Here is a 27,416-nt window from a genome sequence, read left to right as displayed (position 1 = left end):
CCATTTTGGTTTCTAGGTTCCAGCACTTGGCACAAAGTTGGCACACAGTAGGTGCTTAATAAAAGCTAGAATAAAATGTCAACGACTTGGGATCCTGCTGGGTATGAGAAATCCCTCCACCCTCTGTAGATCAAAAACAAACCAAAATATAGTTTTACATAATTACTCAAAGTTCAGAAAAGTTAAGGGATCATCAAACTGGTAGTTGGTGTCAGAGCCAAAAGATTTGATTCTAAATGTTTCTACCTCTAATTCCAGAACATGTCTACTGAACCTCTCCAGAGATATGTAATTAAAGTGGTTAGTATTATTATTTTAATTTACACAAGTTATTGTTATTCTTCCACTAAAGCCCAACTGGTATGACTCACTGTGGTATGAAGCTGATCAAGGGCCATGTCAGTAGACCATAATATCTGTTAGGTCATAACATGGTGGAAAGGCTTAGCTACATGTACCAAGCCTAGTGGTGAGTTGTTTATCTAAGCCCAGTTAAGTTCAAAGAATCTCAATAGCATGTGGGTTGTAGGGTAAGAGGTTTTTTTTTTCCTTCCAGATTTTGTCAGTACAATTTTCAATAATTGTTTTCTGACACTTTATGATTCATGTTCTCTCCCTATCACTCCTCCTCCTCCTTCCCCCAAATAACAGGTAATATGATGTAGGTTGTAGACGAATTATTACAAAATTATAAAATACTTATATTATTATATTATAATTATATAAAATATTATATTATATTTATATGTGTATATTACATAATATTATTATATTACTTATATACCATATAATATTATTATGTACTTACAGATACTTATATAGTATTATACTTTATATAACACTTAAATATTATATTGTTATATAGCATTTATTACATTATTACTTATATATTATATTATTATAAATGTATTATATTATTATTCATATCTTATATAATTTCTAATCATACTTATACACACAAAACATAATTATATAGTACTTATTTCCATCTTTACATTGTCAAAGAAGATGCACATCACTTAACACTAGAGAAAAATTCATTGAGGATATAAAATGACAAATGGCTTGCTTCATTCAGTGTGCATTCAGATTCCATCAGTTCCTTCTGTAGCAGTGGATAGCCTTTTTTGTCATAAGTCCCTTAGAACTGTCTTGGATCCTTGCATTTCTGAAAGCAGTTGTCATTCACAGTTGATCATTGTACTTTATTACTGTTACAATGTATTATGTTCTCCTGGTTCTGCTCTCTTCACTTTGTATTACTTCCTATAAGTCCTTCCAGGTTTTTTGGTAACAAAATTTTCAAACACAAGTATTCACGATCTCTCAAATGGTTGTGACTTATGTGGCTGAAGACAAAACTGACTCCATTGTACCCCATTCTCCTGAAGGTGAATACTAGTGTGATGAAATATTCTATTGAAAGTCTCAGTAAAAAATGATAATAATGATGCAATGCATTTCTCCCATACACTTTCAAAACCCAAAGCTAATTTTTGAAGAGGTACTCAATGGGAGTGATTGTTGAAGAGAAAATGACCATAGTCCTATCCTTCTCTTTAAATGTTTGATGTGTGGCATTAAGAGGGATAGCTAAGTGGTACAGTGGATAGAGCACTGGGCCTTGCATCATGGAGACAAGTTCAAATCTAGGCAAATTGAAAGACTGAAATTGGCTTCTGTGAAGAGGAAGAGAGACAGGAAATATCATGGGAAAAAGGGGGTATGAAAGAAGAGACCAACATTGTTTGGACTCTTTCCTTCCTTGGTTTTTGGAAAAAACTGGTTCCTTGGAGAGACTCTTCCCTTGGTTTCTATATTGATGAGTGGAGCTGAAGAGACACACTTTTCCTTGGAGTCATTCTGCATTGGTGGAACTATAACTGAAGACACCACCTGGACTTCTGGCTGAGGACTCCTAGGAAATTCACGTGGAGATTGGAACTTAGGGAAGCCCCTGCTGAGGGTTGAGCCAGACTTCACTGGAGCAGCAATTAGGACTGGTAGGCTAGATCAGGTTTTGTCTCCTTCCTATATTTTTCACTTTCACTATCTCTACATTGTTGTAAATAAAAGCTGTTAACAGTCATTTTGACTTAGGGGCTAATATTTTACAAATGGCAACCACAATCTCATTTTATTATTCTCTTATTAAGTCAAAACCTAAATTTAAATCTTACACTGGGCAAGTCATTCAATCTCTCAATGCCCCAGAGAACTCTCTAAAACTAAATTTCAGATAAAATAGATACTTGTATTGGTAAAAGAAGTTTCCTCACCAGGGCTTCCATATATTGATATAAATCACAAGTCAAAAAAATAAACAAATAAACTCTTGTGACTAAATGAGCCAACACAGAAATATTTCACAAACCCATCCATATTACTTTTACAAGGCTGTTTTTATTTTGGAATACTTTGAAATTGCTTTCCTTATAATTTATTTTTAAAGAGCAATGGGCAGAATTTTCAGGGAAGTATATTTCAGCTTACCATAGGCTAAACAATAGGAGCTGTCCAATAATGCAATGAATTGCCTTGCAAAGACTATTATTTGTCTTGGATATTGTAGACTTAATTCATACTACAAGTGGGCACTGAATTTGGTTGAGCTCTGAAATTCTTTTCCACTTTAAGTTTATGAAATTTTATTCTTCTATTTCTTCAAGTTTCATGCATGCCAAACCACTCTTCCTGCAAAGGACAATTATCTTGCTGGGAATTGGCAAGAAACAAGAGTTCCCATTATCATTGCCTAGTCTAGGAAAGGTTCTTGAATCTGCATAATAGAGTTTTAGGTCTGTGTGCTGACTTCTGTATCTAGAGGGATAGAGGGTTTTTTTTTCCCCTTTTACCCTAAAACCTAGACTGTGTAAGTGGTTCCATCTTCACAAGCCTCACCAAGATATAGTGAACATGACAGGCTTTTGCTGTTACCATCTATAATGCATCATGCTTTTGAAACATTTTATTTACAGTAAAGGACATGATAATCAGTTTAAGATCAATCCAGTAAATAATAGAAACATTAAAAATGATTTCTGTACTGACTTCTACATTATACTGCGAAGGAACTGCCAATGACCATCATCCAGTTAAAGATTTTGATTTTTTTTAAGAGAAGAAAAATATAAACAAGGATAATACTTTCAGATGAAAATATTAAATTTAGTTGATTTCAAAGTAATAGACTGGGTCTAGGACTCAGATTCAGAAAATCTGGGTGCTTTTCCCAACACTGCAACTAATTCGATATCTGACATCGATAACACTGCTCCCCACATGCCAAATCTCTTCATCTGGAAGATGAGGGGATTGGATTAGATGACCTCTAAATTCTCTTCCATTTCTCACATTTGGTGCCCTAAGGAGCCTTTTAGCTGTAGCACTCTATATTTTGCATTCTAACATTCTACGTTCTGAGATTCCCTTCTAATTCTAACATTACTTTTCTGTACTGATACTCAGTGTTCTAGGAATCCTTTGAGTGCTGACATCTTATGAGTCTATAGACTCCTCCCTTCTGCCTGCAAATCTAAAGCCTACCTAACCTTCAAGTCTCATCTCAAGTCCCACCTTCTTTAAGAAGCTTTTCTTGAAAATGCCAACCTTCCATGATCCTCCCCTTCTCTGAAATATTAATACATTCAAAGTCGATTCTTTGGATTCTTTGGAAGGAAGGTAAGGGTCTTGAGGGGCAGGTATGAACCAAATAATCCAAAGCCCGCTTCTTAGGGCTTGATTAGATATCATACATTTTTGGTTTTCACTTCTTTTAAGCTCCAGAGGGCAATGATCTCAAATGTTTGTCCCAGATCTAAGGTAACAGAGGCTCAAAGTAATTTATACATACATGCCTGCCCAAAACACACACACACACACACACACACACACACACACACACACACACACACACACACAGTAAAGGGCAGAACTCGAATTTAAGATCAAGTTTTTCTGACTTCCAAGTCTCTATGATCCTAAATTATCTCTCCTATCTACAAAATATGGAAAAATAACACCACATTGGCAACATATACACATGTATCTATCCATTTATTTAAAATAGAGAATAGGAATTGAAGGGGAAACCAAGCAATTAAGAAGTTTCTGTTCATTAAAATTCATATGAGTTTTCATTTGATCAAAAAGTATATAGCTTGGCATTTATGATTTTGCATCTGAGCCCATTCCTCATCTTCATTGTTTTATTTAATTATTCATTGGTGTTGAGACTGTTATAATGTTTACAATAAAAACCATCATAAAAGCATTTTTTTTAACTGACAACTGGAAGATAGTAAACATTGGCACCGAAAGATAATGGCACTAATATGAAGAACAGTCCGGTCTTATTACCCACTTGTTCCCTATACACTCTCCAAGTTATGCCCAAATTGCCCTATTTATTATTCCCTGAACACTTCACCTTTACATACTCTCTCCATTATTCCTGAAATGCACACGATAGTCACACCTGCCCCTCAAGACCCGTGCCTTGTTTCCAGACACACACAAGCCCTTCCTGGGGGAAGCCCTTGCTCATCACTCTGTGACTTCTCTGTTACCAACTTTTCTAATTCATTAAAATTTATACAAGAACTACTGAACGACAACAGCTAATAACATGTTTGGTAGGTTCTGAGATATAGATGCAATGACTAAAGCAATCCCCGTTTTCAAATAGCTTATATTCTAATGGCAAAGGACAGCACGCAGGCATATATACATAAAGACCTATATAATAAATACAACATACTTGAAGAAAGGAGGTAGTTTGGGAGTAAAAGGATGGAGTTCGGGGCAATCAGGAAAGGCATCATGGAAGAGGTGGTTTTTGAGGCGTGTCTTGTTGGAGGTGAGAAAAGAGAAAAGGCATGAGGATGATTCTAGCAGTGATGCAGGAGATGGAGTGTCATATAAAGAGTGAAACAAGTTTGATTGGATCATAGATTGCAGGAAGAAGGGAATATCTTATGTGGCAGGAAAACTGGATTGGGGCCAAATTGAAAAAAGCTTTAAAAGCTAACCAGAAGAGTTTGTATTTTATCCTAGAAGCAAAATGGAATCATTGTAGGGAAGTGACATAATCCACTTCGCATTTAAAAGAAATCACTTTGGCTGGAATGATGCGAGACTGGAGGCAGAGAGGCCAATCAAGAGACTTATCAAATTGTAACTTAGAAAGATAGGTGGGGGAAGCTAGCTGGCTCAGCGAATTGAGAGCCAGGTCAGAGACAGGATGTCCTGGGTTCAAATGTGGCCTTAGATATTTCCTAAATATGTGACCTTTGGCAAGTCACTTAGCCCCCCATTGCCTAGTTTTATAAGGAAGAGAGGGTTCCCTATACCTCAGTTAACTCTCCCTTACTTTCCCGCTCTAGAATTCTTTCCCTGTTAGTCTCATGCCCCTGCAAAGTTGCTCTAACATTCTCTTCCTTATAACACTAGTTAATCCCTTAATTCTCTTCTACCCGAAAACCAATAGGTAGTATTGATTCTAAGACAGAGCCTAGACTAAGGTGATAGCTGTGAGCAGACAGAAATGGTAAGATGTGAGAGATGTTACAGAAATGGCAAGATTTGTCATCTGACTAGATAAAGTAAGAATGGATGAAAAGTCAAAGATAATGCTGAAGTCACAATCCTAGTTGAATGTAAGAAAGGTGGAACCTTCTTCCCCAGCTGGAATCAGGAAGATCTGAGTTCAAAATCTTGGAAACTTAAAAGCTGCATGACCCTGGACAAGTCACTTAACCCTTCTCCATCCCAGTTTCCTTACTCTTAATGGAGATAATAATAGTGTCTACCACCCAGAGTTGTTGGGAAGCTCACATGAGATAATATTTATAAAGCACTTAGAAAAAATTTCAGCATTATTTAAATGCTTGCTATTATTATTACCATTGTCCTGTCTTTTCTCTGTGAGTGAAATGGATTTGTGAGGCAGAATTGCACAAAGCCTTTACTCTTTCTTTTTTTTTTTCCTTTATAAAAGCTTCCCTCTTTCTTCCCGACATAGAAATACACTGGAAAGACAAGTCAGGGGAGACTGTTATTATTTATCATGCCTGATTTTTATTATGTTTTATTATTAATAATGTAGTGGAAGAGAATGTATGGGCAGTAGACTTGACTTAGATTTGGAAGTCCTTGGTTTCACCACTTAGTAGTTCTACAATTAAGGACTTCCCCTCTTAAAGCCTCAATTTTGTCCCCAGTGAAATGAGAGATTCAAATGAGCTATCCTCTTCCAGTTCTAACATTCTGTCATAGCTTCCCCTAGAGGACAGAAATGATCGGCTGTTCCAGCTTCCCTAACTCATTCCCCAGGGTATCAGGAATGTTTCTTGTGTGGTACATCACTGTCTGAAGGCATGATGCAACCCTGGGCAGGAGCCATGTAAGGAGGGAGCAAGATGTTTATGGTCTATGAACAGGAGGGGTTCCTGTTCAACTTTGGAACCCAGGCTCCAAAGAGCATGCCTGTTGGCTGGGCTGAAAGGATCTGAGACTCAAAGTGGAAGGGAAGCTCAGAGTTCAGCTCGTCCTAGCTCTTCATTTGACAGAAGAGGAAACTGAGGTACAGAGAGATGACAAGACTTGCTGATGGTCACACAGCTCATAAGGGGCCCAATTGGGATGCAAACATAGGTTTGCAAAGGCAGCGTATTTACCCCTGCACTCAGTTCCGTCTTTCATTCCATGTGCAAATTCTACCATAAATACTTAGCAGCAACTATAGGTAGGACCCTGCACTGGGTATGCAATGGGATCCAATGAGCATACATTCAACAAACAAATTATCCGCTGTTACAAAGCACGGTGCTAGGTACTAAGGGAGAAACAAAGTTTAGATGAGACAGGATCCCTGCCATAATGTCTAGAGTCTACTAGGCCTATTTGACAAATTATACAGTATTTGACAAGCATCTAGAGCAGTGGTTCTCAACCTTTCTGATGCCGCAACTCCGCAATACAGTTCCTCATGTTGCGGTGACCCCAAAACAAAAATTATTTTGGTGGCTACTTCAAAACTGTAATTTTGCTACAGTTATGATTCGGAATGTAAATACCTGATATGCATTATGTATTCTCATTACTACAAATTGAGAGGTTGAGAACTGCTGATCTAGAACATGGAAGATGTATGATCATATTAAAGTGTGTCCTACTCCAGTGAGATAAATCAGACAGCCCTAACCTACTACCCCAAGCCTTAGTGGGTAAGTTACTGGTGCTGACAGAGATATATGAGTACATATAAAATATATCTGAATATTTCTATATATGTTTGTATACAGAGAGAGTATGTCCAAAGAGCATTTAAAAAAAAATCCTTACCTTCTGTCTTAAAATTGATACCCAGTATTGGTTCCAAGGCAGAAGACTGGAAAGGGCTGGGCAATTGGGGTTAAGTGACTTGCCCAGGATCACACAGCTAAAAAGTGTCTGAGACCAGGATTTTCTATCTCTAGACCATACACTGAGTCACCTAGCTGTCCCCAAAAAGTCTTAATGCAACTTTAAGCATTAATTACTTCAGAAAATAAACTCTACTAATTTAACAAATTTTTTGAACATTAGACTATCTACATTTTACACTGGTTTAGTTTTGTGAATTCTGAATAATAAATTATAAATGTTAATTTTAACAAGATGGTGCACACTTTAATTATCTACTGTGCATCAGTTTCTGAATAACACTTTCTCAGACCAGTGGATTGTTAAAAGTCTTCTTCCATGGTCACATCAGGCTTCTAATCTCCCTCCATTAGACTTTCTCTTGTGAGGTCATGTCAAAACTGCCATGTCTACATTGAAATATTGTTCCTTGGATGATCTTAATGCTATAATTACAAATGGAATTCTTTCACTTGTTCATCAACAGCTACTGAAACTTTTAGAGAGTTTGGAAATCAATTAGAACCATGTATTTTGTACAATGTGGCAGACATGTGAAACATATAGATACTTTAAAATGTACAAAATGAAACTTTCAAATGCTATTCTTTATAAGTGTGTAGCCTTTATAGTTCTCAAGTTATTAAAGATTAAAACATCACTAAGACTTTTGGTGGGGGCATCTGGTTGGAACAGTGGATAGTGTGCAGGCTCCGGAGTCAGAAGTCTTAGATGCTTCCTACATATGTGACCTTGGGCAACTCACTTAACCCTTTTTGCCTCAGTTTCCCCATCTGTGAAGTGAGTTGGAGAAGGAAATAGCAAACTGCTCCAGGATCTTTGCCAACAAAGTCCCAAATGGGGTCAGAAAAGGGTATTCTGTCCCTACTATCCATTCTAGATCATGACCTAGTTTCTGAAATTTTATATTCAAAGATCCCTTCTAGTAACACTTTTTTGTTTGTTTGTTTGTTTCCATATTATCTACCAGCACTGACTACAACTATTTACTGAAGACTTCCTGGTTATTCTGCGGAATTCTCTAATATCCTTTGAAATGGGAGATATCCTTTGGTATCCCACAGCAAGATCTAGGAATCACTGTTTTGGAAAACTCTGCAGAGATCATGCTGGACACTGATGTCCTTCTGCTTGATCAAAGATATTCTCTTAAAAAATCAAAGTCACTCAGCTTAGTGAAATGTTAATGGAAGTTAGATAAAGGAAGAAGGTGGATTAAGAAGAAAAACACTTTGACTTTTGATCCTTAAACTGAATTCTCTTTTTTGGCATTAAGTATTTGTGAAGAGAATAATATACTCCCTTTTTAAATTGTTGACAAATATTTATGGATTGCCTGATAAGTGCCTTTTTGTATAAACATGCATTGATATACATGCTATGTTATAACATGTGCATACATGTGTATGTTGGTGTTTATACATACATATACATGTATGCATATGTGTATGTATATATACACACAAAAAGATAAATAACACATAGACCCCTGTTCTTAAGGACCTTATAATTTTAGCCAGGTAATAATAATTTATATTTCTATAGATATTTAGGAAATGTACAATGTTTTCTTTTCAAAACTTCTCAAGAAATCAAGTAGATATCATGGTGTCATGGTAAGAGAATTGTGGGACCTACATGGCAGGATTATTGCAAGAGTCCTCTATGCAATCCTGAACAAGTCATTGCCTCTCTGGACCTCAGTTTCCTAATCTGGAAAATGAGAATATTGGATCTGAGGACCCTTCTGGCTCAAGATCCATGATCAATAAAAGTGTCTATAAGATGCTATAAAGGACAAATAAATATTATAACTCATTTGTCTCATTTTTTTTCAGATGAGACAATTGAGGCTTGTTGGACTAACATGACTTACTCGAGGTCATATGCCTATAAAGGATCAAAAGTGGGTTTTGTACCCCAGTGTTCCTAACTCTGATACTAGGGCACTTCCCCTTGATCCCTGACTTAAAGCCAGGTTAATCTGTCCTCAGGTTTCAGTGACATTTGAGAATTCCAATGGGTCATGCCATTGTGATTTCTGATACTGGATTTAGTAGTTTTTTTAATTTAAATTAAATTTTAAATTTTATTTTGAAGCCTCCAAAATTCAATGAACAAATTGGCGTCCTCACTCTGAACAGCCAGGATTCTAATTCTACTGCCTGTGGCCTAACAGCCTCCAAGCCTGACTTTTTGCCCTGGCTGGTAGCAGGGACTGTAAACTGACACTTACAGTAATGCTGGACTCTGCTTGTATTATTCCAGTAGAATAATGAAACCACAGGGCAGTGTGCTTCCTATCTGTTTCACATCTAATAGATTAACCATTGCTCTGGAGTATAATCCACTGTCAAGTTCAGGTACCATGGGGTTCCCACCACAGACTAATTTTCTTGCTTTGTTTCTACAATATGGATCTATAATGGAATTTATCAGTGAGATGTATAGTGACTCTTATAAACAGTACAGAAATCATATTAGGCTCTGCTCTCCATTTGTAGCTGGCACCACCATCTCTAGGGGAGGGAAGGAACATGCCCAGAAGATAGGAGCAAAAGGCCAACTCAGATTTCTAGTTACAACAGAACATCAACCTCAAAGTTACTCAGTTACTTCCAAAGAAACTTTAGGTTAAAAATATAGACTCCCTTACATCTTCCCTAACACCCACCTATTAGGAAAGAACATTCCATTTAGAGTCAAAGAACCTAGGTTTGAGTCCCATTTTCAGTTGTTAACTTATTGTGTGACCCTGGAGGAGTCCTTTTCCTTCCTGTAAAATGAGAGAATTGGACTATGTTGCCTTCCAGGTCTAAATATACTATAATCAATCTGACATTCTTTCCTTCCTAAGATTTTCCTCCTTCAGGAAGCCTTCTCTGAATCCCCAGCAAGAAGCAATTTTCCTGCCCTGACCTAGGGATCTTAGTCACTTGGACATTTTCTAATTTGTATTCTAGGTCTATCAGTAAGTGTGGCCCATTTTCTTCTCTCACCAGTAGAATATAAATTCCCAGAGGACAATGATTGTTCATCCTTATTGGTTCCACAAGTAGATTTGGATGGAAAGAAAACAGATCTTTTCTCTTCCCTAACCATGGATTTCTTTGTAATCTTGTGTATGCTAGTCTAGATATTCAAAAACATTCTGAGAAGGCATCCATAGACTTCACCAGGCTACCTGAGGGGCCCATGACAAAAAATAAAATGCCTAAAAACACTTTCTTTGGGTAATTTTTTCTAGATAGTTTCATTTCTAAGGTGAGACACCACAGCACAGTTTTACACAGGTTTGGGGTGGGAAACAGATTGAAAAGCTATAATAACCCTCAACATTATGGATGCCCGGACCTCTGATGCTGACATGCCCTGGGGAGAGGGAACAAGCTCATGGGAAGATCTCAAAGATACAGTTATAATCACCTACTCACTATCACCAACCTTGAACAGTCTCCAAACCCATGGCATGATGGTTCAGCTAATTTGCTCAGTATGACACGTACAACTTCTTTTTTTCTTTTTTAAACCCTTACCTTTTGCCCTAATATTATCTCTAGGAAAGAATGGCAAGGGTGAGGCAAATAGGGTTAAGTGACTTGCCCAGAATCATACACAGCTAGGAAGTATCTGAGGCCAAATTTGAATCCAGATCCTCCAGACTCCAGGCTTGGCTTTCTATTCACTGTGCTACTAGCTGCCTTATAGGGAAATCAACCCAGAAAAATCAGACCCTACTCTTCTCCCTTATAATAATAGCTAAGATTTACATAGCAAAGGGCTTTGTAAAATGTCACTTCATTTTATCTTCCTCAAAACCCTGGGAGGAAGGTGCTATTATTATCCCCATTTTACCATTGATTAAATTGAGGACAGACAGAGGTTAAGTGATTAGCCCAGAGCCAGGTAGCTAGCTAGTTTCAAAGGGAGAAGAACTCAAATATTCCCTACTCCAAGCCTCCCACCCTATCCACAGTGTCTTCTAGCTGCCAATAATCATACAACCTCCCCACAGCAATGACTGGTCTTGGTCTCTCTCTTCCTCAGGGCTATTGATATCTGCTATTTTGTGACCCTACAGTTTCACTCCTCTACTTTCCTGATTGGGATAATATGTCCAACTTGACAGCAGGACATCTGAGTTCCAATTCTTTCTTGGAAATTTTACTACTCATATGGTCTTAGATAAGTATCTCCACCCCTATGGGACTCAGATTCTTCATCTACAGACAAACAATAAAATTATATTTGCATAATATATCTTATAGACTTTGTGTAAAACTCTGTGCAAACTTGACCTATTGGATCCCCAGTGACAGTGACAATAACCCCTGTCAGCTTAAGTAAGGGAGTATAAAATAAGCAATATAAACATAAATAAATAAAATAGCTCGAATTTAATTGTATGTAAAATAGCTTAAGCAAGTAAAATAGCTTGAATTTCTTCCAAAGTTTTGCAACACTCCTTACAGACATTATTTCCTTTGGTCCTCACACTAGATTCCCTGGATAGGTGCATCCTCATTTTATAGATGTGGATTAAAAAGAGTAAGAGACTTACCCAAAGTCACAGATCTAGAAAAGTCTGAGGGCTGAATTCAAATCCAAGTTTCCCAGATGCCTCTCAGGAATTAAACAAATCTTAGCTTGACTGCATTAATAGGAGTGATATTGCTGCCTAGACATATGGGGAGAATCACCTTCTCTACACCCTAAAGGGGTTACTTCTCTCTATGGGGATAAGGTCAGGGACAGTCTGGTTTCACAAGTATCTCTAAGCTAAGCACCAGCCTCTTATCAATGTTGCTGACTTTAATCAGGATAAGTCTGAAGCAAGCTAAAGAGGAGGCCTGCAGCCCCTATTTATTTCCCTCTGAGAATTCCACTCTAGATCCTAGCTCTCAGAAGGGAGTTTTGAGTTAATTGTCTTCAGATGGCCCTGTGGACAGAAATGAATGAAATGACTGCTTCCATTTTTACACCATTTTGTCACTTACAAAGGACTTTCCCTTCCCACTTTGTTTCCTTTCCCTTTTCCCTTCCTTTCCTATGAGATTCCTGGTAAAAGGATTATCATCCCATTTTTTCAGATGAGAAAACTGAGTTGAGAGAAATTAAATCAACTTGCCCAAGAAGAGAAGGTGAATGAGAAAGGAAACCCAGGGCTTATGATTATTAATCTCATGGTCCTTCTATTACCTCCATTATGGCTCCATTACATAAACTGATGAATTAGAACCTTATGTGAAGGCCTTAGAAACCAAGGATAGATGGATTTACTTCATAAACAATCACAGATTAAGGGTAGTATGGCGGGAGAAATATAAGAATTGGGAGACCTGGTTCTAGCCCCAGCCTTCCATCAACTGATTCCTGACCCTGATTCCTCTCTGCAACTCTCACTTCTGTCAAAATTAGGGGATCAGAAGAGATGGTTTTAAAGTTCTTACCCAGCTCTAACATAGAAAAGCTAAGTGAGATGGCATGATATTTCCCCCATGTAAGGACATACCATAAGACATCAAGACAAACAGAAAGGATGGTCATAAAAGTAAAGGCAGGTTGTATACAGCCTCAATAGTCATTCCCCCCCCCCCCCCCCGCCAAGAACATGAGAAACAAAGAACAGAATGATGGAAAGAATCATGAGGGTGGGTTTGGATTTATTGTGGGACCCCATCTTTGCTGCTTCCTGTGTGGGATGAGGTCACTTAATTTTTGAGTTTCTCATCTTTAAAAGAGAGACAAATACTTATACTGCTCATTGAGTTGTCATGAAAAGTCATATGATAAGAAGTGGATAAAGCAATGAAGGAGTGTGAAGTGTTCTTATTATTGAAATTTTAAGGAGGTGCAGGGAAAGGGCTGGGGCAGAATCCAAAGGCAGAAGGGCCAACTGCAGAGGAACTTAGTCTTGCTCAGCACCTATATCACTATGACTGATGTTTAACTGGCAACACTTGGGGTGAATCAGAAAGCTTGGGCACCTTCGGTCTCTTTCCAATTAGCACCTCTGTTTCTGTCAAGTTCTCTTTGAGTTCCAGGTCAGATTGTTCCAGGGTTACTGGGTACATGTAATGGGTATTATTTATTTTGTGAATATTATACCATGTATGCTGGGCAAAATTATCCATGAGTTTTCATTCATTTGCAATAACACAACATTGAGAATTTCATGGCATACCCAGAGGAACCCGTGGATATGGCACACCTTTTGAGAACCATCTGGGTGTGGTGGACATAGATGAAGTCAGGGAAGTCTTGTGTCACTTACTAAGTATGTGGCCCTAGGTCAGCCACTGAACCTCTCTCTGAGCCTCAATTTACTCAGCTGAAAAGTGAAGAAAATATTATATCAAACAGTTATTGTGACCATTAAATGAGATTATATATGTACATATAGTTCTTTGCAGACTGTAAAGCACTTCATAAATATGAGCTATTATTATTATTTTCATACAGTTTTATCTGTCTAAATTTGTCTCATGCATTCACATATATCCATAGCACATATACACATTTGTACAAACATCATATACATGCACACATATATGTATTTGTTTACCTATTCATTTATTTTTCCATCTATTTATTAAATTGGTCATAAATGTAGTCTGACAACGTAAGTGGTGAACCTTTATAATTCTCATCTACATAAGACCAGATCAAATTTCCTAAATGTGATGAATCATTTGGGGGCAATTCTCACTCAATAGACTCATGAAGACACTTTGAAGAAGGCCTAAAAGTATTAGCTCTTGGAATGAGCAAAATAAATAAGTCAATGAACCCCATAAGAAGATATTGGTGGTAGTCAAGCATTTACCCTGGTTAACTTTGAAGGACAGTGAAATTAATTTCCACTTGGATAGAGGTTCACTCAAGTCAGAGTTTGAAAAAGCCCTACTGGCTCTGAATAACCACACTGTATTTCCTTACCTAGAAGTCCTAAAAGTCATAGAATGTCAAAACAAGAAGGAATGGTAGAAAGTATTTGTCCCAAACCCGTCTTTTTATGGATGATGAAACTGACAGCCATAAAGGGAAAGGAACTTGTACTACGTTATTTAACTAGGAAGAGTGTGACAATTGGAATTGGAACCCTTATTTCCTTAGTTTTTCTAGTGCTGAACCTGCTAAACTTCACACCAAAGAAGAATACTTAACACAATCATTAAGCAAACTCATGTTTAGATTGAAACAGAGAAAGGCTGAGAACATAACTTTGTCTCATCTGCAATCATCAGAATCAGTAAAGCACAGTGAAATTATATGGAAATGAAACCAAGTTTTATTCTTTGCTAAAAGACATTTCCGTTTAAAAGTGTTGACTAACTCTACACCCTGGACATACGAAATGCAGTCTTGAATTTGAAAGCTCAAAGTTAGTTTCACTGATTTATGGTCCTTTGCCATTCAGTCATGTCTGACTCTTTTTGACCCCACGGACCATAACGTTCCTCCATTGGATTGTCTAAGCAAAGATACTAGAGTGATGTGCCATTTCCATCTCCAGTGAGATTGAGGTAAAGAGAAGATCTAAAGGACTTATGCAGGATCACATAGTGAGTATCTGATGTTTGATTTGAACTCAGGTCTTTCTGACTTCAGGTCCAATGCTCTATCCACTTAGCAACCTAGATACCCCATAATTGTTACTTGTTAAGGGGTGCCTCAACTACACAAGACATCTACTCTTTACCTGAAGAACTTGCATGTGAAGAACTCACTTTCTTCAAAGCATTTCTACCCATTGCTCCTAATATATGGTAAACCGATCAAGTTTAATCCATCTGTCTTCAAGAGGACAACCCTTCAAGCATTTTGAAACAGCTGTCCAGTCCTTCCCATTCTAAACCAACCCTTCAGTTCTCTCCACTGACTTGCCTTTGAAATCTTACAGACATCCTCATCATCTTCCCTTGGATGCTACTCAATTGACAAAGATGTTCCTAAAATAAGGTACACACAACATAATTACATCCAAAGTGGTCTACCAAGTAGAGAGTGTAGCAGGACTGCCTTTATTCTTCTTGTTGACTGGGATCACACTAGATTTTTTTAGGTAGCCATGTCACTACTAATACATACTGAACTTATGGTCCAGTAAAAGCATAAGATTTTTTAAAATATAAACTACTATCTTGTCACACCTTCCCCCATTTTAAGTTCTTAAGTTGATTTCCTCCATAGAATTTTACTCTCACTTACATTCTATCATGATTCTAGCAACATCTTCTTTGGAACAATTGAAATCAGTTTTCCCCAAATCTTGGATGTAAGCTAGACTATATTTGTCATTTCTCTGTTCTCTCAAGAATTTTAAGCTGAAATGTTGATTCATATTGAGTTTGTTATTCACCAAAGTCCCTAGATCTTTTTAGAGAAATGTTCTCCCCAAATTCTCATCATTTCTACTTCTACAACGAGTACCTACTTCATGCTAAGAGTAATTTCTAGAAGAGTAGTTTCCCTATCATTTCCCCTATCTTCAGAAGGAGGAAATTATCATCAAAGAATTCAAGAATGAGATATCAACTTTTCTCTAGGCCTACCCAGGGCTTCAGGAGCTAGCGTTGAGATAAAGTCACTCAATAGGCATCTTTTTTTCAGACCAGGCTCATGATTATCCATTTCTTCCTTATTTCAAGGTAGTCTGAATAATACATCACATGAAAAATTACTTGATTTTGTTTTTAACCCAGATGTTTGCTATAATCCTTCTCTCTGGTTGCTAGATTTCCTCCCATTAACCTATCTTCTTAATAGAAAATGATCCTCTGCTCCTTCCCTGTTACACACACAATATTATCCACTCTCTTCTGTTTGAATGTGGTACAATCGTAGTCATATTTCAATCAGTAGTCCCACCTCACCAAGCCCAGTGATACTGATGAGGTCAAATTTGCCTCCTTGTGTTTAGATTGCCTTGTTGGGAGGGGAGAAGATTGCTTATTAAGCTCTATAATCTATCTTGGGCATGCTGCTAGACTAATTTTCATAAGCACAGCTTTAACCAATTCATGCCCTTATTTCAAGGCCATCAGAAGTTTCCCAATGCTGACTGTATAAAATCTAGACTTCTTTTCCTGGAATTGGCAGGCCCTCCATGATATGGGTCCAGATTCCTTTTCCTGCCTAAAGAAGAGTCACTGTTTCCTTCTCATAGAGTTTGTTCTAGCCAAACTGGACTAGTTGCTCTTCTCAAATGTTGTTATTGGTCAGTCATTTCAGTGGTATTCAATTCTTTGGGACCCTATTAGGGGATTTCTTGGCAAAGACACTGGAATGGTCTGCCATTTTCTTCTCTAGCTTATTTTTCAGATGAAGAAGCTGGGGCAAATAGGGGTAAGTGGCTTGCCCAGGATCACACAGCTAAGGCACTGAGGCCAAATTTGAACTCAGGAAAATGAATCTTGATGCCTGATGGCAGGCCCAGTGCTCTATCCACTGTGCAACCCAGATGCCCCTCTTCCTCAAATACACCCTAACATCTTCATCTCATATTATTTCCTCTGTTTAGAAAGCTGGTGCCTTTTAGCCACACCTGAAAGATTCTTGTCCATCCTTAAAAAGATACGTATATGTCATCTCTTCCATGAAACCTTCTCTGATGTTTATAGCTGGAAGGGATCTTTCTTCCCTCTCCTCAATGAATACAAGTCTGTATGAAGGAGATGAAAGGGGACTAAGTTAGAATTAGAAATGGTTTAGATCCAGGCTTTGATACTTTGTGAAAAAGGGTAACAAATATTCTGAACCTTGTGTTTCCTACGTAGAAATTAAGGGAAAAAAAATAATAGTTAACACTTATATTACACTTACTATGTACCAGGCATTCAGCTAAGGACTTCACAGTTATTCTCATTTGAACCTCATAACAACCCCAGGAGGTAGATGCTATTATGATCTCCATTTTATAGATAGGGAAACTGAGGCAACCTGAGGCAAGTGACTTGCCCAGTGTCACACAGCTCAGAAGTATCTGAAGCTGGATTTGAACTCATGAAGATGAGTCTTCATGATTCCAAGGCCAGAGCTCTATCCACTGCACCATCTAATTGTCTCAATAATTGTTACTTATATTATCATTAATAATTATAGTTAGTTAAGATGTTACAAGTCACAAATGTGGTTTATAACTGTTGCTGCTATGTTTTGGTTTTCATTCCACTATTAAACTGATAACCTCTTGAGAAGAAGTTCAGAGTCAGGAAGATGTTAGTTTAAATTTTGTCCCAGATACTTACTTTATTAGCTATGTGACCTTGGGTAAGTCATTCATCTATATGACTTAGATTGTTGTTCCTTTTTTTTTGTCTGTGAAACAGAGATATTAATAGCACCTACATTTCAGGAGTGTTGTGAAATAATATTTGTAAAGGCTTCAAAAATATTAAAGTGCTATGTAAATGCTAGCTATTATTATTATTAATTATCTCTCTGTCCTATCATACCATCTAGCACAGGTATTCACACTAGCTAGTGTTCAATCGATATTCGTTGACCCTTTGTATTACATATAAACCATTCTGCACCAGACTGGTGATTTATGAAAGTTTATTAACCTCCTTCTAATTTATATATCCACATTTACTCCATGCTCAGATGCTTCAGTCCCAAGTCACTCAACTGGAAACTGATAGATGGAGAACCTACAATCCAATGCAAGCCCACAAGGTCTTGAATTCGGGCACCTACGTTTTAAGGATAGTATGTGACCACTCATTGCTTGTGGAGCTATGTGGGCTGAGATGCTGCATAAGCAGTTTCTGCTGAAAGGTCAATCCAAACTCCTTTGCCTGATAGTAGACCTAAAGTCTGTTTTAGACAAAAAATTATGAATTTAGTCTCAATGGCTCTGAGCCCCTAGTTAGGAGAATTCCTAATCTTTTAAGGCAAAGATGAAGCTCTCTGCCAAACTCCACATTTATATCTATTTCTAGTTAATTCTTAGCCCCTTGGAGGTCGAAACAAAATCCAGCATATTGCAAATGCAATTAAAAGCTAAATTATTTCATAGTGTTTATGTATGGATAGACAAGAATTAGGAGGGTTATTTGGAACTGAAAGGTTAAGAAACTGGCATAAGGTGAAGGGACTGACTTGCCAACATCTCTTGGCTAGTTAATGGCAGGACTCTTAAAACTGTGAAGGGGAAAATTAATAAATATATAAGTTTTAATTGTTGCCTTTTATGAGAAGCCAAGGCTAAAAACCAACATCCCAGGATTTCCATGGCAGAGATTGGACAAAGTTATTTTAGAGTGGAATAAATATCTATTTGTGCCAAAATAGTTCTCTTTTATAGCAATAAGATGAAAGAAAAATGTTAAGTAATAATACTATTTAATTGTTAAATAATAATGAAGCCTTTAACCCCTACTCCCTACCCCCCAAATCCAACAAAAGTCCATTTTTAAAGGCATACCTGTTTTTGGAAAATTGGTGACTTGGATCCACAGACCATCTATCATATCACTCACTTCTACTGACATTGATAGAAGTAATGGGTCTAAGAGAGGAATTTATTTATAGGTAAATAAACCCTCTTTAAAGAAAAAAAAATCCAGGAGAGAACAGTTTAGTTCCTGGAATATCAAAAAAACCCAAGTGTATCAGTATACATTAGGTTAAGTGAGGACTGGAAATAGAGCTGGAAATGTTGCCGCTTTGAAATGCTAACATTGTAATTACCATAGCCCAGGCTGTCCTCTCTCTGAGTTGGTGGAACTTGTGTTCTCACGTTGGCAGAAATACCACTGTATTCCGGGCACTTGGATTTCCTAATGTGCTTCTCCAGTCTGCAGGATGGGAGCTGTAATCACAGCAATCAGGCCAAAGGGAGATTCTATTTATTAGCTCTTCACCCACTTAGCAAATGTACTTGGGTTGTTTTTTTTTTCCTTCCTGCTGAAGATTAGGTTGATGATTTCAGGAAATTAAACTATAAATATTTTTGATATGACCTTTAATACAGGGCCTGGAACTTCAGTGCTAGTGTCACGAGGAATCTAAGGAGCTCACGCAGCCCCAAATGTCATAGAATCATAACGTGTAGATGTAGAACTTGTAAAATTTAGATTTACTCTACCCTACTTATTCTTTAGAATTTTAGCCTCCAGGAATTCATACACCCCACTTAAGGATTATGTGTAGGGGAGGAAGATCTATGACCCACATGTGCTAGCAAGTGACAAATCAAAAACAACGACTGACCCCCTAGGTAGTCCAAAGCCAAGTTTAAGCCACCCTTGGTGTATATAAGACACAGGAAGTGACGTAAGGAACTGCCTTTATATTTCACGGTCACTCGGAGGTCATCTAGTCCAAGTCCTTTATTTCTACAGCTGTGGAAACTGAGGCCCAAGCAGGTTAAATGAGTAATAAGTGTCCTAGGAAGGATGTGAATTCAGGTCCTTTGATTTAGGAACCAGTGCTCTTTCCACTTAACCACATTGTCCTCCAAACTTTATGAAAGACTTATTATAGACAAGATGGCTTTTGACATCCCTTCAAGATCTAAAACTATGACCATCTTTATCAGTCACTGAAAAGGCAGGCATTATAGAAGTAGAGATTATCTGAGAATTTATTGGTTTATTTAATCCAATTCTTTCATCTTCTCACCCATCCAGACTTGTGCAGATGTAATGATAATAACAGTTTACCATTCTAGGGTGCTCTGCAGTTTTGACAGCTCTGTTAGGTATGGCATACAAATACTGTTTCCCACATTTTACAAAAGAAGAAGCCCAGACAGGGGTGACTTATCTAAGGACCAAGAGTAGAAATAGTGGCAGAACCAGGATTTGTTCCATTTTACCAGGGTTTTCCTAAATTTTTACTAGTTTAAAGACCACCTGGTTTCCAACCAGCACAGTACTGAGGGGAAAATAGGAAATTTTAAAAAGTCTGCTGTTTCCTTGGTCAGGGAGGTGGAACAGTAGATAGAGTACCAGGGATGGAGGCAGGAAAATTCTTCCTGAGTTCAAATCTAGCCTCAGGCACTAGTTATATGACCTTGGGCAAGTCACTTAACCCAGTTTGGCTCAGATACCTTATCTGAAAAGTGAGTTAGTTGGTAAGGAAAATAGCAAATCATTCTAGTAACTTTGCCAGGAAAACCCCAAATAGGATAATGAAGATTTGGACTGAAAAATGACTTGAACAACAACAAAATTGTCTCCTTGGAAAAAGAAAATAGGAAAGAGCACTCTAAAGGTCTATAATTCAATTTAACTTTGTTCAACTCTCTTCAACAGGAGACTAGTTATTAAGTTCTTCTTGGGAACGAAGGTGCTGTGTTGGTCTCAGAAGGAGAAAGTTCAGATAGTGCATGGTCCTTCCCTCAGGGTGCTTACAATCTCAGGTAGATCTGAGATCTTCAATCACACTTCTACATGAGAAATCATTATACAAAATAATATGAATAGGACATGAGAGAGAAAGAAAATCTTAGTAGGGAGTGAAGGTCCTAGATAGCCTCAATTATAGCCCCCTTCAATGGGGGGCTAGATCCTAAGTGCAGAAGTCAAGAGAGAATTCAAGGGTCATGGGAGTCCAGGGAATGAGAGAATTGAAGCCAGAAGGTCTGTTTTGACACTATTATGTCTAAATTAGTTCTGAATAAAATTAAGTAATGGTGGGCTCTGGAAAGATAATCATTTCCCAGAAGACTACAAAACCTAGTTTTCAGTTAAGGAAGAACTCAGTTAGAGAAGAAATTCACAAAATTCTAGGTCTTCAAATTAGAAAGGACCTCATGGGATATTCTAATCCAACTCTACTCAACAGGTAAGTAAGGTCGTGATTGCACTTCTGAGATAAAGCAACACTAGAAAAGGACAAAAACTCAGAAGAGGAAGAGGAGTAAATTAATCTTGATCATACATCTAGTCAATGATCCAGTTGGGACCCAAACCTAAGACTCTTGATTCTGAATTCAGTGATCTTTCTACTATGCCTTACTATGGTAAAGGCCCTATAATAAGTCTCACTTTTATATCAGTTTCTTCATATATGTATATATATTGATGAATCATAGAAACATGGAAAATATTTTTAAAAACATATTTTTAAAATCATATAAATTCTACATTATGTATTTGTAATATGTGTATACATATTTACATATACACTACATATACACATGCACATCTCTTTTTATCCATCTATCTACCTATCTTTCTGCCCTAGTCCAAATTGTGATGCCATCATAAAGGATTTCCTGGTGTGGAAACTTTCTCCACCAGTGCATATCAGAACCTTGTTTGTAACTCTCAGAGAATTGCTTGAGAACACTGAGAGATTAAGTGACTTTCCCTTGGTCACACAGTATATATTATGGAAAGGACTTGAAGCCAGTCTTCCCAACATTCTATCAATACCACGTATCTCTTTTTATAGCTAAAAATAAGTGATTACATACACATTTTGTAACTAATATTAGCAACCAATCAGAATTCAGATTTATACTATATTTTATGATTAGGAGGACATTTCCTAGTCCTTATGCCATTCAACCCTCCCGACAACCTACTGAGACAGGCAGGGTGAGTATTATTCTTTACATTTTCCTGAGCAGGAAACTGAAATTTATGGAGATAAAATGACTTGGCCAAGGTGATAGAGCTTTTTTGTTTCAAGGTCTTCTGATGATGGATAGAGGATTCATTCTTTCTACCTTAGCTGGCTTCTTCCCAATAAATTCCAGTGAGGTGAGGATGGGGAGAAGGGGTGTACATTTAGCTCCCCCATTCCTGAGTGTGGAATGCTTTGGAAGACAGAGTGATACTGCGCAAGCTGAATTTTGCTCATCTTTTTGGCATGCTTGCAGACTAAGGGAATGGGGAACATTCCTTCCTGTGTGCATGTGCCTCTAATGCCTGACCATAAGGAGTGCAGACAGCTGCTGGGCCTTAGCAAAGCGGGAAGTAATTCCCGTTTATCAGAGTGCTAATTCTGCAAAGCATATTGTGGAAAAGGTGCCATTTACATGTAAATAAGATGCTTGCATCTGCAGGAAAGGATGCTCACTGCAATGGATCCCTCTCCACACCCTTAAATATCATCCTTTTGGACTGAATTGAGCACAAAGCAGCTTCCTGGGAAGACCCAAGATTTACTCACTACAGCAAATTCCCATGAATCCTGGTTTCCAGTTTTGGTAGGATAATAGAGCCCAGAAACCAAAACTGCTTTGGGCATGTTGTTCAAATTTACCTGGCTTGCCTAGAAGATAAAGATTTTTCCAGATGACTTATCCACCAATTCCTAATTCCACAACCACAGAAAGGGTCCAAGCTATGATGGCATGGACAAAATCAGTCCAGAGTCTGCCTGGACATAATCAGTATGCATTTATTAGTATCCACTCTGTGCCAGGCACTGCATTGGGTATTGAGGCAGAGCATTACTTGCTTGTTGCATCAAGATGAATGTGTAATTATTTGGCTTGACCTGGAAGAGGACAAGTCATCATAGAATATCAGAGTTGGCAATGCTTTCAGAAGTCATCTAGGACAGTTCTGATTCAAATAATAAGTCCCTCTACAGAAACTTGGCAAGTAGTCACACAACCTTTCCTTGAAGACATCCACTGAGGGAGAATATTCTATTTCTTGAGGTAGCTTGTTGTACTTTGGAATGGTTTCAGTGATTAGGAGTCATTTCCTTAAATCAAAAGTCTGAATTTCCTTTTCTATAATTTCTTCCTAGTTTGGTTCTCCAGAGCTAAGAAGAACATCGTCTCTGCTGAGCTCCAGTCCTATATCACCAACTCAGTAAGAAAGTGAACAAGTATTTGTTAAGCATTTACCATAAATGTTCTAGGTCCTATGATAAGAACTGAAGTCAGGAAGGAGGGCAGAACTAGATTTATTGGACAGCTCTACGTAAGTGCCCTAGAGATTTCTCAAAAGAAACATGTCCAAATAGAATTAATTATCTTCCTTGATAAACTTGATTCTCCTCCAAACTTCTCTAACTCCCAGAGAGGCACCCACATTCTTTCCTCTGAACTGTCCAAGATGGAGCACCAAAACAAGCCTTGTTTGGGGAATAGTGACTGTTTCAAGCTGACCTTGTGGTAGAAAGGAAATCAGATGGATATAACAGAGAAAGGCCTCATTTTGCACTAGCAAATATCCCTAGGAAAACTGGCCCCTGCCAGTTTGAGTATGATTCCAGGTTGTATTCTGTCCACAAGGACAGATAACTCGGTCTTGCATTATAACTGGAGATGCCCACACCTGGCCCCAGAGTGAGGCATTAGTGATCTGTCCTGGTGGAGGAGATTCATATCTCCTCTGGTATATTTCTCACAGTGAAGAGGAGTAATGATTGGATACCTAAAGCTGTGTATGCAAGGTCCAGGAGCAGCCTTCTCTCTTCAGAAGCATTCAGGACCCCACTTCCTCCTCCAGCCAGGACCCCAACACTATTATACTTCAAGTTCTATCAATAATCTCTAATATTTCATCAATAATAGGGAAATAGGTCTTGATCAATGACACATGTAAAACCCAATGGAATTGTGCATTGGCTATGGGAGGGGGTGGGAGGAGGGGAGGGAAAGAACATGAATTATGGAATGGTGGAAAAAATTTCTTAATCAATAAGAAAAAATTTTAAATGATCTCCAATATTTCCTTCCCTTGACATCTTTGCCCCATTTTACTCCCATCTCCATGGATCTCTCTCGAGACTCAAGCTTTTCTTTATATGAATTCAAAATAAGTCAAATTCAGACCTGATAAATCTCCCCCAAGTCAGCCCAGCTGAAGCAGCAAGACCCCCTAAGGGAGAGACAGGAGGTGGCAGGTGCCAGGGGACTGCCAGCAACTACCCTCCTCATATCTCGATGAAGATAGAGACCCAAGAGCCTTACGATTAGCAGTGCCCCCAGACTACCAGACCTGCTTCCAGGCCAGTCCTGCATCCATCATTCAGGGAAACAACCCTCATGGAGATGCAAACTGGTAACTGTTTCTGCAGGTGCCAGAAGCCCCATTCCCATGTCAGTCACAGTGACTGAAGACCTAGAAATGGAAGCTCTCACCCCCAAAGTCCTTGGCACCATCAAATGGTTCAATATCTGAAATGGATATGATTTTATCAGTAGAAATGACATTAAAGAAGAAGTATTACCATCTGCTTTGCCACTACACCATAAGGACCATGGGATCTTTCCATCTGAATGCAGCTAAAACCTATATGTGTTGTCTTCCCCATTAGAATATGAGTTCTTGAGCACAGGCACTGTCTTTTCTATTTGAATCCCCAGTACATGGAGTGGGGAGAAGAGGAAATAAGCATTCAAGCACTGTGCTAAGCGCTTTTACAAATACTAAATGTCATCTGATTCTCAGAATGACCCTATGAGGGAGGTACCATTATTATCTCCATTTTTACAGGTGAGGAAATTTGAGCCAAATAGGCAGCCAGACAGGCAACTTACTTAGCTTATATATATATATATATATATATATATATATATATATATATATATATATATATATATATATATATAAACACATAGCTAGTGTCCAGTCAAATTCGAACTTGGGTCTTCCTGATTCCTGATTCCTGACCCAGAAAACTCTATTCACTGTCCCACCACCTGACTGCCTTACTATAACCATAATATTTATTAAAATGCCATAAGAAATGACAAGCCAGTTAATTAAAAAACCACAACATGGAAAGTCTTACATGAAATTCTAAGAACTAAGAGAACATTGTATATAGCTATCAACAGGAATATTTTTTGAAGAATGTGTGTCCACCTCCAGAAAAAGGACTAATAAATAAAAATAAGACAGTTTTACATCTATCTATCCATCCATCCATACATACATACATATATATATATATATATACACACACACACGTACATATATATCTATCTTTTTGTCAAATTATGTCTTCTCTAAAGGAGAGAGAGAAAGAGTTATTTGGGTATTTTAATATAACCAATAAATTTAAATTAAAAATAAAATCATATATTATGTATATGTAGGTATATATATGAGAGAGAGAGAGAATGAGAGAGAGAAATGAGAAATACAGGAGAGGAGAGACAGACAGAGAGAGAGAGAGAGAGAGAGAGAGAGAGAGAGAGAGAGAGAGAGAGAGAGAGAGAGAGAGAGAGAGGGAGGGAGGGAGAGGGAGACAGAGAGAGAGAATAGTTTGGATAGGAGGAGGAAGTAGGGGTGGTGGTCCTGGATGCTTCTGAAGAGAGAAGGTTGCTCTTGGAACTTGCATACCCAGCTTTTTCTATCTAATCATTCCTCCATTTAGCTGTGAGAGATGCACCAGAGAGTAAATGAATCTCCCACCAGGGTAGCTCACCAACCCCTCCCCACCCGACACTGGGGCCAGGAGTGAGTATCTCCAAAGCATGTTTTGTACATAGTTACTGTGCCTGATCCTAGGTGGCAGAATGGAGAGTGCACGGTGCTAGTGTCATTGAGACCTGAGTTCATATTTGGCCTTACACACTTGGCAAGTCACTTAACCTCTGTTTGCCTCAAGTTTCCTGATCATAAAATGGAGAGGATAATAGCACCTATCTCCCAGGGTTGTTGTGAAGATCAAATGGGATAATAATGGCAAAATGCTTATCTTGGCGCCTGGCACACAGTACGTGCTATATAAATGTTAGCTCTTACTATTATTAATTGCTTAATTTTTTTTTCACTTCTTATGCAAATAAATGAGAGAGATATCTTGTTCTTGTGCAGTTATTTGGAGAGATCATTCAAAGATTATTGTTCCAGTCTCTAAATAGCAATGGGTCTTTATCATGAAAATTCAACATATATATCTATATATGTTACAAATATACACATACTTTATATATACACATATCATATATATTTTATATATGTTGTTATATATTATGTATATTTTTATATACACATACATTCACATTATATATTTATATATTTGTTATATATTATGCTTTATATATATATATATATATATATAACCATATCATGCATTTTTGTCCAAAATATCTCTTTTTAGATGAATTTAGTTGTTGTTGGTTCTTTTTTCTTTTTGACTATACCTATGCTTTCAACTATGTAAGGAGCAATCCATGGAGCCTTTCCTCTACTAGTCAAGGTCAACACCTTTGCTGAAATTTGTAGTCTTCGAGAATTACTGATAGATTAGGTGACTTGCCCAAGGTGATACCATAGGTATGTTTCAGAGGTGGGACTAAAACTCAGGTCTTTCTAACTCAAAGGCCAGCCATCTGTGAAATAACATTGTTGCTGGGTTTAATACTGACAACCAAGACTACTTGGGTTTTTCCCCCCATACAAAGAGACATTTCTCTTTCTTCGAAACTTAATTATATGTAATAATTCACAATAATTCCAAAAGGGGAAGGAAAACTTTTCCAAAGGACTCATGATAAAAATTGCTAGTCACCTCCACAAAGAGGACTGATGGACTCTGAATACAGATTGAATTATATTTCTTCTTGCTTTCTTTTTTCCACAACTTAGTTAATATAGAAATATGTTTTGTATTATGTCACACATATTGTTCACCTTCTCAATGAGTTGGGGAGGGATAGAATAAGGGAGATAATTTGGAACTGAAAATAAAAATTAGAGAAACCTAGTTGTACTTAAAAATAATTTTATTTTAATATTAAATTTACACTTATTAGACACCTACTGTCTACAAATTTGGGGACATTGCCACTGAGGAGTTATGAAATGTAATAAAAGCATGGATCTGACTATCTCCTAGAGCCCACAACAGTATAGGTTATCTAAGATAGAGAAAAATAACAATAATGCAGATATCAGGCAGGAGGGCACTCTCATGGAGATACAACTTAAAATCTCCTTAATTCTGCATTTATCTGGTAACTCACAATGGTTTGATTCCTCTGGTAAAAACAAGATTGTTATTCATTTTAAATATAAGTAATTAATAAAAATTTAGTCTGGTTAGAAGCAGGAATTGTT

The 27,416-nt window shown here is 37.7% G+C and overlaps 2 long non-coding RNA genes across 2 annotated transcripts in view; one reads left to right on the top strand and one right to left on the bottom strand.

Moving 5' to 3' along the window:
* The window catches only part of LOC107649023 (uncharacterized), a 66,902-nt gene extending 58,094 nt beyond the window's left edge, over nucleotides 1-8,808 (top strand). Inside the window, exon 8 of the long non-coding RNA XR_008918125.1 lies at nucleotides 8,396-8,808. This is a non-coding gene — a long non-coding RNA (uncharacterized LOC107649023). The remainder of the gene's footprint in view (nucleotides 1-8,395) is intronic.
* LOC103100649 (uncharacterized) overlaps nucleotides 1-27,416 on the bottom strand; it is a 511,533-nt gene that overhangs the window by 374,548 nt on the left and 109,569 nt on the right. The gene's annotated exons all lie outside the window — the stretch shown is intronic.

Source organism: Monodelphis domestica, chromosome 4, assembly GCF_027887165.1.
Source record: "Monodelphis domestica isolate mMonDom1 chromosome 4, mMonDom1.pri, whole genome shotgun sequence".
Taxonomy (NCBI): Eukaryota; Metazoa; Chordata; class Mammalia; order Didelphimorphia; family Didelphidae; genus Monodelphis; species Monodelphis domestica.
Note: the sequence above shows the minus strand (reverse complement) of the source record. Positions and strands in the feature narration are given on the sequence as shown.